Below are 13,096 nucleotides of genomic sequence, written 5' to 3' on the forward strand. Positions count from 1 at the left end.
GCCCTTAGGCCCTTACAAGCCTAGCCAAGAATCTAACCAATGTTCTGAGAATTCAACATATGATGGACCTGTCTAGCAGGGATACAGTGGAATCCCAGGGGTGTATTTTCTGTTCTCCTTCCAGATATCTAGGCTGTGCTTAAAAATGGTTAATGAAGTACTCTGCTTGATGTGGAAGGGGAGTCTATTCCACAGAAGGGGGAGTCAGTGGGACACAAAACTGTCAAATCAACAAGTCCTATTGATGTCACAGACAAGGTTGAGGTCGCATGTGTGGGTTACTCGAGTAGAGCTAGATTTGTGGATATGTAGCAGTCCCATCAAGGTGGGAGCTGAGATTGCTTGTATGCCAGACAGAGGTCACCTATGAGGAGTCTTTATGAGATGAATAGAGGAACAGTTTTTTTAGCCTATCTGTGTAGGGTAGACATTTAAAGCCCTGGATTCTCCTGGTAAGGAACCTCTGTGGTCTCCCCAGCTGCTGCATTTGCTTTGTGAGGTACATGCTGAAATTGGCATTGTACTCAATAATGGGTCTTATAAGGGAAGATTACATGGCTGTTATGACCTCCTTGTCCTTGGATGAGATACCCTTACTAATGAGGTGGGCCATGTAGGAAGCTTTCTGTACAAAGGAGGCAATATTGTGGTCAAAAGTCAGTTTGCTATCAACCTGGGTGCCCAAGTCCCTCATGACTGATTGTATGCTTAGGACCTTATTATCAATGTGATAATTTGTGGGGATGTCATTCTCCCGAAATGCACTGATGATGATACATTTTTTGGCATTCAGTCTGAGGTCAAGTTTCTGGCAACAGTCATTTGTTTGGGTGAGACTCTCCTGGAGGATGTCCACATCACTTGGGGAATTGATGGCAGTGCCTGTCTTGCAGTCATCTACAAACCTGGTCAGCCGTAGCCCACTAGTTTTGGCCTGCACCTCAGAAATGTATATCCCAAATAACAGAGGTTCCAAGACCAATTCCTGGGGTATACCACTCATTACAGGTCTACTGCTTGAGGTGGCTTCCCCTCTTTTGAATACGTAGGTTCTACCAGTGAGCCAATTAGCTACCCATCTGGTAACATATGGATTAATGCCTAGTTGAGAGAGTTTATCTATTATACCCAACTGGAGAATAGTATCGAAGGCTTTGGTCAGGTCAAGGTAGGTGGTGTGCACCGTCTTCCCCTCATCCATGGCTTTGGTGACTGACTCATAGTAGTCGACCAAACTTAACAGGCATGACCTCCCCTTAACAAAGCCAAACTGTGTGGGATCGAGTGTTTGGAGGTTGCCAATGTCCTTGTTAATGAGGTCTATGATAATCCGTTCTGTGGCCTTGCAGATTAGACTTGTTAGGCTGATGGGTCTATAATTTTCTGGATTGGTGGACGCTCCATCTTTGTGCAAAGGGATGACAGTGGCTGTCCTACATTCAGCTAGGATGAAGCCAGTACTCAGGGTTTGGTTGAATAGGTTACCTAATGATGCTGCAAGTTCCTGCCTGAGTTCATGTAGGATGCAGCCTGGGATGTTCTCTGGTCCCATGGAGGCTGTACTTTTTGCCTTTGAGAGAGCAGTGATGACTTGCTTCCTAAAGATAAGGGGAGGGGGCAGGTGCTGGGCATGTCCTGATTTATTGACGGGGGGGACAGACAGGTGAAGTTTTCACTGACCTGTCTGCCAGCAGGTTGGCTATATCTACAGAGTTTGTGTATGTGGTGTCCTTGACTACCATTTTTGAGCAGATCTGAGTGCTTCCTGAGATTGTGGACATATGTGAAGAAGGCCTTAGGATTATCTTTAGTAGATGTGGCCGGTTTGGACTCGAAGTTTGCTTTGGAGAATTTCACTAGTGCTCTTATTTGCTTCTTTAGGCTAAGGAGAGATTGCTTCCAATTGCACACCTGCTCCTTCTTGGTCCTAGACAGCAATTTTTTTTTCCTTTTACTATACAGTTTATTGTAGATGTCCACCAGATAGGTTTACTCTTCCTTGAGGTGGATGATTTTCTCCTGTCTGTTATTCCTGATTCCCTGCTGCTATATAAATGCTCATATAGTACTCTGGCGTAGGTTTGGACATATGTGCCTGTTCCTATGGGGAGGGGGCTGTGAAGCTGTTTATACCTTCCCTCAGGAGGCTGTAATCAGCTTTGGAGAAGATTTTTTGTTTGACTCTAGCTGGGGGGAGTGACTTCGAAAGTGACCGCTTTGTGGTCGGATCTTACCAGGGAGGATGACACTATAGGGATGCTGCAGTGGTTACTCATGTTGGTCAATACCAAGTCCAAGATATTATCACCTCTTGTGGGGGTGTTGACCAGCTGGTCCAAGGCATTTGCTTTGAAGAAATTGAAGAATCTCTGGGCATTTGTGTTTTAGCATGAGTAGTTCTTCCAATCTATGGTTGGATAGTTAAAGTCGCCCAGGATCAGCGTAAAGGGTTCAATCTTGATAGAGTTGTGAGGTGCAGATAGGTGGAATGGGCAACTTGAGTCAAACTTGGGGGCCTGTAGCTAACTATGATTTGAAAAGGGATTTTCTCAATGGTAAACTGCACCTGGAGTGTCTCCTGTGCGTCATACTGTTTGACCAGCCTACTGGTGTGTATTTCTTTAATATATATTGCAACTCCACCTCCTTTTGCTTTGCTGCCCATGGTTTGGGGTCTGAATGTATGATAGGATTAGTAACCTGGTATGGCTGGGGTGCTCTCCATAGCTTTGAACCAGGTTTCTGTGACTGCACAAATGTCAGCATCTTCCAGAATTAAGAATGCTTGCAATGAGTGCAGTTTCATGTTTAGACTCCTAGCATTTGTTAGATGCAGATGCTATGTTACTTGAGTCATCTCAGTTATTTCTCAAGTTGAACTTCCAAAAATTAGTTGTTGTTGTTTGTCCTTCGACTTTTTCCCAGTAAGGGGTTGCCACAGCGGAACTCCAGTCCGCTAATGATTGGCAGTAGATTTTTTACGAAATGCCAGGGTGCCAGCTCGATGCTCAACCTTCAACGAAGGCATGCCCATTTACACACGTATGTCTTTCGAACGCTACTCAACCGCGGGGACGACATGCAGACTCCACACAGAAGGCACCCCCAAGCCAAGAATCGAACGGGAGAACCTCATGCTGTGAGGTAAGAACGCTACCGCCGTACCACCGAGGAATGTTGAAAATGAGTACCACCATAAATCTAAATATCAAATAAACAGATAAATATAATAAAATAAAAATAAATAAAACACTGATTTTGCATTTGCAGTTTGGTTAACTGGAATAACCTCAGTCTCCTTCTGCTAAACTGCACTTTTGCTGATATTACTCACCCCCAAAGCATCACAGAAAAGGAATTGAGATCAAATGCATAAAAATATACACAGAAAAAGTGCACCATTACTACACAAGATATACTTTAGTAAGTTGTAAATATAATGGGAACACCACACTGCAACCTGCAAATGAAAGTGTAGAGTCTGTAAACCCGCAGAAAGCAGTAGTTTGCCTTTATCTCCAGCATTCTTGGAACTAGATCTGTCCAGCTGTCTACAGCATCTGAGCCCTCAAATTCCTTGAGGTTTCATTTGCCCTTGGCTGTTGTTTGCATAGCAAAGTACAGCTGCAGTTCTTTTCATCTTCAGTGAAGTGTCCGGGTCCAAGCTTGTGACAGCACAGTTAGCTTTCAATATCAATTCAAAAAAGCTCATACAATTCCAAGATCACACTGCAGTCCAGTGTGATGATCTCATTGCAACTTTGGGTAGATTTGGGTAGCTGGAGAATGCTGATTTAGTGGCATTAAGCTTCACAATATTTTATGCTTCATTACGAAGCACAGTTTAAAAAGTTAAACTTCTCCTCACCTATTTTTGCTGTGATTTACAGTGCTATGTATTCAAAGTGCTTAAGGCACTATTTTAATTGAAAAGGAGGTCCTAAAATTCATTGCATGCCACCTTTTAAAATCAAATTAAGTAGGGAAATCATCAAGTGGAAAGGGGGTAAAACTGAAGCCAAAACCAGTAAATACTGATTGAATCAGTACATCTGAGAGGTATGGTTATTCTAGATTCTATAATTGTGTAGTTCTGTACCCCTCCCCCTATGTGTGATTTGTTTGCCAACACTCTCTTTTTTATTTCTGTTGCTGTATGCTTACAGTTGTATTATTACTTATTTAAAATTACCAGGGTTACTATATGCAATACCAATGCAGCTAGGCATGCTTTGTCAGACAGATTTTGAAATTTAACTGTACTGAAATGTGACTGCTGTAACTAAATTCAATAGGAGAAAGTGAGCTCAGTTTTCACTGTTCAGTGTCCTTTTCCATTAAAAGCCTGCTTAGGAAGTCATAGATGATACAGACACAGCTGATTAAACTATAATCGTGTAAGGAATGAATGGTGATTAACCACAAGCAACACCAAAGGTTTAAATTTAGACATTTTTTGTCTGTTTGTTTACTCTTTGTTAATAGAGTGCGGGTTTCATTTACCTCTACTGAAGAGTAGGCACTGGATGTAAAATGGATGTACTGTGACTACTGTTACTAAATTGATTAGGAGACTAAAAAGCCATTGTTTACTGTTCAAGGTCCCCCTCCCCCCTTCCACTTTAACAAAGCCTACTTACAAAAGTCATGGCCTGGCATAGACACAGTTGATTAAGCTGCACTTGTACAAAGAATGTGTACTGATTACTGTGTTGAAAAGTAGCAAAAGTTTAAATGCAGAACTCCTTTTGAATATGTTTTTTTTTTATATTGTCTTTTAACACAGAGCTGGTTTCACTAACACCCACTTCACTAAAGACCTGAAAGAGAGTCAGTTCTGGTTGTTGCATTTGAGTGTAAGATTCAGGGCTATGTTACAATATAAAGCTGAGGATGGTTAACCCCACATCTTTTGCAGTTTTTACTGATTTAAGTCCATTTGGAAACATTTAAAATCAAATGAATTCTGGCCTGCTTGCAGCTCAGATGTGTGCTTGCAGTGCTGGGGAAATAGTTGTCTGACCTCATCTTCTGGTGTAATTCTAAATGACTATACCAATCACAGTTTGTACTTAGTGGAAATTGCAGTACTGGTGACTGTTTACAGCACAGGAAAATATTAAGGTTACATATACAATGAATTATGCAAAATAAAAGAATATCAATACTTAGTGAACTTAATAAAATTCCACTAGCAGGGATCTTTTGTGTACACTGTTGTGTCTATATGATTAGGGTGATTCCTGCTATTTTTGTAAGAACTGTTTCTAATTAGATAAAAACAAATCATTCTGTATACTTCTGTGGTACCCTGGGCTTCTGTTGCCCCCATTCTCAGCCACCTGTTTCTCTTCAGATTTAGTGGATCTATACCTCTCAACTGTACAGATTTTTGCAGAATGTCCAGATTTTGCCCTCATATTTTTGGTCAGTTTTTCATAAAATTGTGGTTTTCTGGCAAATAAGTTGTGAATCATTAAAGACTGACATTTGAGTTTCAGACTTAATATCCTGTAGAAAATTCATGCTAATGCAAAACCTGTTATGCTATCAACGTTCTAAGTTTGTAAGAGCAATGTTTAAAAATTGTCCCTATTTTTGGGCCTTTGTCCCACTTTTATTTATAGCTTTGTCCAGATTTCTTGCTCTAAAAAGAGAGATATGGATCATCTGCTTCAGTTTCATCCAGATAATTGCCCCCAAAAGATATATATATATATATATATATATATATATATATATATATATATATATATATATATATACACTTATACTAGATAACTTGCATGCTTCTCTTAGCTCTTCTCTCAATTGCTTGCATAGAACATTATTCTCCAGACACAGTAATAAACTCAACCACTATATATATATATATATATATATATATATATATATATATATATATATATATATATATATATACCCATTATCACATCACTGGCAACAACAACCCATTCACTTCATAGCCAGACACACCATCACACGTTTTCATTTGGTGGTTTGATTGTACATTTCACCGTCTGCTTATTTGACACCCTTTCAATTATAAGTATGTCTAACTAAGGAATCATTCTTTCCAAAACTTAGTCCTTGGAACTCTTCATAGTTTTCACAATTCTTACTTTGTTAAACATTTTTATTCCCACTACAGTTTTCTAATTCTATCATCAGTCATGTTCCAGAGCTCTTCCTCACACTTCCCCTGCCTGCATGTTACATAATGTATATGTCACTGGGCTATAGTCCTTCGTCTCCACTGAGAACTATTAATCCATGACCAGAAACTCCTCTCCTCCCCAGAGTAGTTGAGAAAACAAAAGTACTCCTCAGTCTCTGTCCCCTTCTCAGGAATCATCATACGTCTCAGAGGTACAGGCAAGCACAGGAGGACTATGGCTGACCAAGTTCGCAGATGACTGCAAACTAGGGGCTATAATTGACTCTCCGGCTGATACAGACATCCTCCAAAAGGGTCTCACTGAGACAAATACCTGGTGTCAAAATCATGGCCTCAAGCTAAATGCCAAAAAGTGCATAGTCATCCCCTTTGGAAAAAACAAAGTACCCACAAACTACCACACAGGTGGTAGTCCCCTAAATGCGGAAGAAGTAATAAGGGATCTGGGGACCCGAGTAGATAGCAATCTCTCCTTTGATAATCACATTGCCAAAGTGGTTAGAAAATCCTTCTATGTGGCCCACCTAATCACAAAAGGGTTCTCATCCAGATCAAAAGAGGTCATTGTGCCCCTCTACTCATCACTCATCAGACTCATCAAAGAGTACAACACCTCAGTTGGGATGTACCTTACAAGACACCTGCAACAGCTGGAAAGACCACAGAAGTACCTCACCAAGAGGATCACTGGCCTCAAACAGATGCCCTATGCAGCTCGACTGAAGAAACTCCAGTTGTACTCGGTTGCATACCGCCTACTCAGAGGTGATCTCTGCCTGACATACAAGGCCATGTCCAACCCAGAATTGATGGACACGTTCCACCTAAAGAAAACTATATGTCCTCGAGCCACATACTGTAGGGATCTAAACCTCACCACAACAATAAATAGGACGTGCTGGAGTGATAGATTCCCATCCCAGAGACTTCCTATGCTTTGGAACAAGATTCCAATCTACATTAGGCAGAGCTCCTCACTAACACTCTTCAAGAGAAACCTTGACGAGTGGATGAGAAACAGAAAGTTTACCCCGGGGATCACTTCAGTGGCTTTGCTGGACAGTGGCACAGGGAACTAATTTAAGGGGGCGGCAAAAGCCAACATATTCTGGCTAGGATTATAAATGCCTTTGGACAGATAGCCTAGTACCTACCTATGAACCTATGAATTATTCGAAGCTGGTTTACCTAGGTCGCAGTCAGGGCTCCATCCCTTTGTGCCATGGAGCTGTCTATTTCTGAAAATTCTTGTGTTAGCTAAAGACACAGATTAATCCTGCTCTCCAACAGATGCTCCAAGAAGTGCCATATAACCACAATATATTTTTATTTATCCTTTGTTGACAGAGTTAGTCCCACTAGACTAGTGGCCTGTTTCCAGAGGAGACCAAAGGTGGCATTTATACTACTAAGGGAAATTTGGCCAGGGCATTGGGGAACTTCCCATACACTTTTTGATTGCTGCCAAGGGATCTTTTACATCTACTTGAGCTATTAACAACTGAAGAAGATGGGACTTTGGTTTAATATCTCACCCAAAGGGTAGTACATTCAGGAGTGTCACACTTCTCTAATGCTGCACTACAGTGTCAGAAATCCAATCATCTTGGGTGGGAATAGAACCTACATGTTTCTGGTCTTCCAGCACCACATGTTAGTGTTCTACCTGTTGAGCCACTGACTGGATGCAACAGCAGCAAATATATTAACCATCTCAGAGTCAAGGCTGAAAGCTTAAGATATACACCATCCACTACAGGATCACAATATTGTTGGATATACAGGCAATCAGACTAGAGGTCATGTTTTTCCAATAACCACCCTCAGACTTTTTTCAAGGAGGGATTGTCCTGAAAATTCTTGTGTAAATTCAAGGGTACCCATCCAATCATCCTAGTTACATTTGGAGGACAACAAAGAATCACATTGCTTGACCTCCAGAGGAGAGAGAGACACTGGATGATGAATCTATCCCTCCATTTTGTTTTATTTATTTCATGAGGTACTTTTAGATCTCAAATTCTAATGTTGGCTCCACTGTTTGACTTAACAAGAAAAAGGAGGTCAATGATTGTAGGAACCCTAAGGGCACACTAAGTGAGGTACAAATCTCCATCAAGAGTCTAAAAGATAAAGAGTACAGGAAAAGGGCTTTCAGTTTAACAAAGATTTTTGAGACCAGAGATCTTTTTGGTTAGGAACATTGGTGGCTTTTCAAGTCTTTTTTTTGTTATGTGTCCAACTAGACACATGACAAAAGGCAGATTGTAGACTATAATGGGTCTATCCAGGGCAGAATATAAGGGAATAGTGAGTGTTTTGTCAGTGGTGTAAGCTGCATTAATTAGGTGTTTTCTAAATGGAATAATACTATATTTCTTGGCACTTAGTTTCAGCCCTTTTTCTAAACACCAGGTGTTAACTAACTATGTGTTAGTTAATTTTGAAAGATAAACATATCTTTGGGGTCTTGACAGTAACGGCTAGTTTGCAGTCATCAGCAAATATGGTAAACCACAGACCATTGTTAACAGATCTGAGGTCAGAGAAATAATTGCCAAACAGGAGGGGACCAAGCAAAGATTCCAAGGGGATACCACTTTTCACCTTCTCTCTGTTTGAAGAGGCATCACCTACATATACAATGTGCATTCTGTCCTTGAGTAATTAGGCTATCCATCTTATAGGTTCCTAGGATCATAGATTAGTATTAGGCTAACTGCCCCTGTGGGCCATTTTAAGCCTAGCTAATCACTCAATGTAAGAATCAAACCCTACACCTTCTGCCTGTAAGGTAAACACCTTAATTGTTATACCAACTTCCAACCATATGTCTAAGGACAGGTCCAGGCCTTGATGAGATTTGAACTCATGATCCCTCATTTACTAGATCAATGCACTAACCCCTAAGCTACAAGGCCATCAAAGTAGTACATTCATTAACAGTCATATTCTGCCTGTTATGGACTTGAACCCAGGACCTACTACACATAGACCATAACTCTACCCATGTAGCTAGTTGGATGTTAATAAAAGTTTTGTGACATGTACTGTGCTTAGTGTCATGATATTCATAGATTAGTACTAGGCTAACTGCCCTTGTGGGCCATTTTAAGCCTAGCCAATTAATAAAATTCTGCACTTTGTGTTTGTAAGGTAAACACCTTAACCATTATGACAGCCTCCCAAACCATATGGATCAACATTTAGGCCATTAGTACATTTGGTAGGGTATCAAATGCCTTGGCCAGATCAAGATAGGCAACATGAACAATATGCCCACTGTCCACCGCTTAAGTGGCCTTCTCAAAGAAGCAGACAAAATTTAGCATGATTTTCCCTTTACAAATCCAGATTGTCATGGGTCAAGTCTAAAGTGATTTTTGGTGGCATGGTTTCTGAAGCTGGTAATGATGTACACCATAGCTTTAAAAATCAGACTCATAATGCTGATATGTCTGTAGTTTTTGGAGTCCATGGTGGGTCCAACCTTCTGGAGGGGTATCACTATAGCAGTGTGGCAGGATGTAGGGACATAACCTGCAGCTAGTCTTAGGTTAAAGAGTTTAAAGATAGCTTCAATGTGGCACGGAGATATCAGGACCTATTAAGGAAGCATTTGCCATTGTAAGTACCTTAAGGATATGTTCCCTAGTAATAACAGTAAGGGGTGGGAGTGACTCAGGGATGATTGGAGTTAGGATGGGAGTTCCAAGGGAGAAGATGGCAACAAACTTGTTTGCCAGTATGTTTGCAATTTTATAGCCTTAGCCAAGGAAACAGAATATACAGTAGCATGCTTTAACTCATATCAAGGCATATTATTGACAAACTTATTTGGAGCTTGATCTGTGCTGGAGATTTTGAATCCAGCTGGATTATTTGTCCTTGTCTTGTTAAAGGTCACTTAAAATGTAACCCCACCTCCACTACCAGTACCAAAACCTCTACAGCCACTGTTTGATGTTTTATGTAAAGCATCAGTGTACAAGCTAAGAACAGTAATACAAAAATACTTGGAGAGTTTAACTTATACTGGTGTACCGATACCAGGAGGAAACTGAACAACATTCTAGACATACTATGTCTACCACAATTAATTACCACCTCCACATATAATTACTGCCTCCACACAACCCGCCCATCTTAGTTACAGTTATTAACTAATAAACTGGCCACTGACTAATAAACCACAGAAGCTTTCCCAGAAAATGAAATATCCATCTTTCTTTACTGAACACAATGTAATTTTCTCCACTTCTCTGCCTAATTAATCAGGTCCAATGGAAACATTTCTACGTTCACATTGTTTAAACATAACCAGGAAATCATCCTATAATTAAAATAGCACATACCAACAGGATTTGAATTGCTGAACAAACTAAGCGCAGCAAAGCCCTTATAGTAACTAATAGTACCTTCCCTCACTTTTGAAATGCACCTACAATAATACCAAACACCTAAACAAGGCTACCACCTCCTTTTCGTCTCATAGCATTCTACATTTCTTGTTTCCCCACTATGAAAAATCTAAGTGTGGGAATATATGAATATTTCCAACTTAAATCTCATCTTAACTCTTTCCTAGCCTCCTAGCTCACTGCATGACGAAAAGAAAAATCATATGATCTCCTCCATCATGAACATCATATTTTAAGTAATGACATAGCACTTTAACACCTGCATTGTTCTTGTCTTACACTATTTGTATCACCGTGGAGAACAGAGCTCTTACGGGTGGCATATTTGTGGACCTCAGTAATTCATTTGATTCATTTTCTCACCATTTCTTATTGAATGAACTAAATCTTCAGTAGCGTGAAACAAATAAACCAGTGTTGGTTTGGCAACTACTTAAAAAGACAATCAAAGGTTTGTGTATGTAAGTGTGTATGTATGTATGTGTGTACCAACTCTCTTTCTGTCTCTCTCTCTCTGACATGTTTACATTGCTCAGTACTAGGAGTCTAAACAAAAAACTCCACCCCTTAAGATCTCTTTACCATAGAGAATGCTGATATCTGTGCAGTCACTGAGGAATGGTTTAAATCCGCAGAGAGCACACCAACAGTGCAAGGCTATAATCCCTTCCACACATTTAGGTCAGCTACTTCACAGGCAGGGGCTAAAGGTGGATCTGTCTCTATTTACATCAAAAATAAATATACTTCAAGGCTGGTCAAACAAGACAATCCACTTGAGCTGCTCCATGTTCAAATCACCAAAATCCAATACTACTTCCTTGGTCTCCCTCTATGACCCAGGAAACCCAGACCATGTATTTAAACTCATTAGAAACACTAACCATCCAATCTAATACCATATTCATGGGTGTCTTTTATTATCCCACTATTAACTGGGAATCCTATACAACACCACACGTACATGCACAGAGATTCCTGGATTATGTAAACGCAAACTCCCTAGACCAGATAGTCAGTACACCAGCCAGGGGTGCAACCATAATGGATCTGGTCCTCACTAATGTGGGATACTGCTGCACACCTCCTACTGTAATGCCTTCCCTGGTAAGGTCACACCACAAAATGGTCTCCTTTGAAGTAAAAATAAAACATGGTCCCCCAGCTAAACCTGGAATATTCAGGAACTATTCTAAGACTAACCTCCTGCTATTAAGTGAGAACCTGGTAAAATTTCAAGGCCCCATAAACCCTGAGAACACTGCTACCTATGCAGAACTGTTCACAGAACTGTTCACAGAAACCCTGTACAAGCATGTTAATAGCTGTATAGTGGCAGCTGTATCCACCAGGAAGAAGTACAAACTCAAAACAAGCCACCCTGGTGGAATCACAAAAATCAATAGGCTGTATAACAGGAGGAAGAAAATCATGGCATGAACTCCAAGAAGAGCTAAACCCAAACATAAAACTACTGTTCAATCTCAGCCTTACTACAGGATATGTACCCAAAGAGTGGCGTACAGCAACTGTGGTCCCTCTCCACAAAGGTGGTGCCTCAACGGATCCTGGAAACTATTGCCCCATAAGCCTGACTAGCTTGGTCTGCAAAGCTATGGAAAGGATCATCATGGACCTCATAAATAAAGATATTGGGGACCTACAGACACTGGATCCTACCCAGTTCGGCTTTGTTAAGGGCAGATCCTGCCTCTTAAACCTGGTTGATTTCTTTGAAATAGTCACCAAGGCCATTGACGAGGGAAGGTGGTCCACACAGCCTACCTGGACCTCGCAAAAGCCTTCGATACAATACCCCACTGGCATTATAGATAAGCTCACCAGCTTAAATATAAACCCCTATGTCACTAGATGGGTTGCAAACTGGCTCAAGGACAGAACCCACATGGTTAGAATTGCTGGAGCCATGTCAGACTCCAAACCAGTTACAAGTGGCGTCCCACAAGGCTCAGTCCTGGGACCTCTCTTGTTCAGTATATATTTCTCAGAGGTACAGGCCAACACGGAAGGACTGTGGCTGACCAAGTTCGCAGATGACTGCAAACTGGGCACCATAATCGACTCTCCAGCCGACACAAGCATCCTCCAAAAGGGCCTCATAGAAACAGACAACTGGTGCCAGAGCCATGGCCTCAAGCTAAATGCCAAAAAGTGTATAGTCATCCCCTTTGGCAAAAACAAAGTGCCCACAAATTACCACATAGGTGGTAATCCATTAAGTACAGAAGAAGTAATTAGGGACCTAAGTTGATGGCAATCTCTCATTTGACAACCACGTGGCCAAAGTGGTTAGAAAAACATTTTATATAGCCCACCTAATCATGAAGGGATTCACATCTATATCAGGGGAGGTCATCGTGCCTCTTTACTCATCCCTCATCAGGCCCATAATTGAGTACAATGCCCCTTTTGGGATGTACCTTACCAGACACCTGCAGCAACTGGAAAGACTCCAAAAGTACCTCACCAAGAGGAT

The sequence above is a fragment of the Protopterus annectens genome, chromosome 2.part1 (genome assembly GCF_019279795.1).
Source record: "Protopterus annectens isolate FY-2018-M chromosome 2.part1, PAN1.0, whole genome shotgun sequence".
NCBI classification, from domain to species: Eukaryota; Metazoa; Chordata; order Ceratodontiformes; family Protopteridae; genus Protopterus; species Protopterus annectens.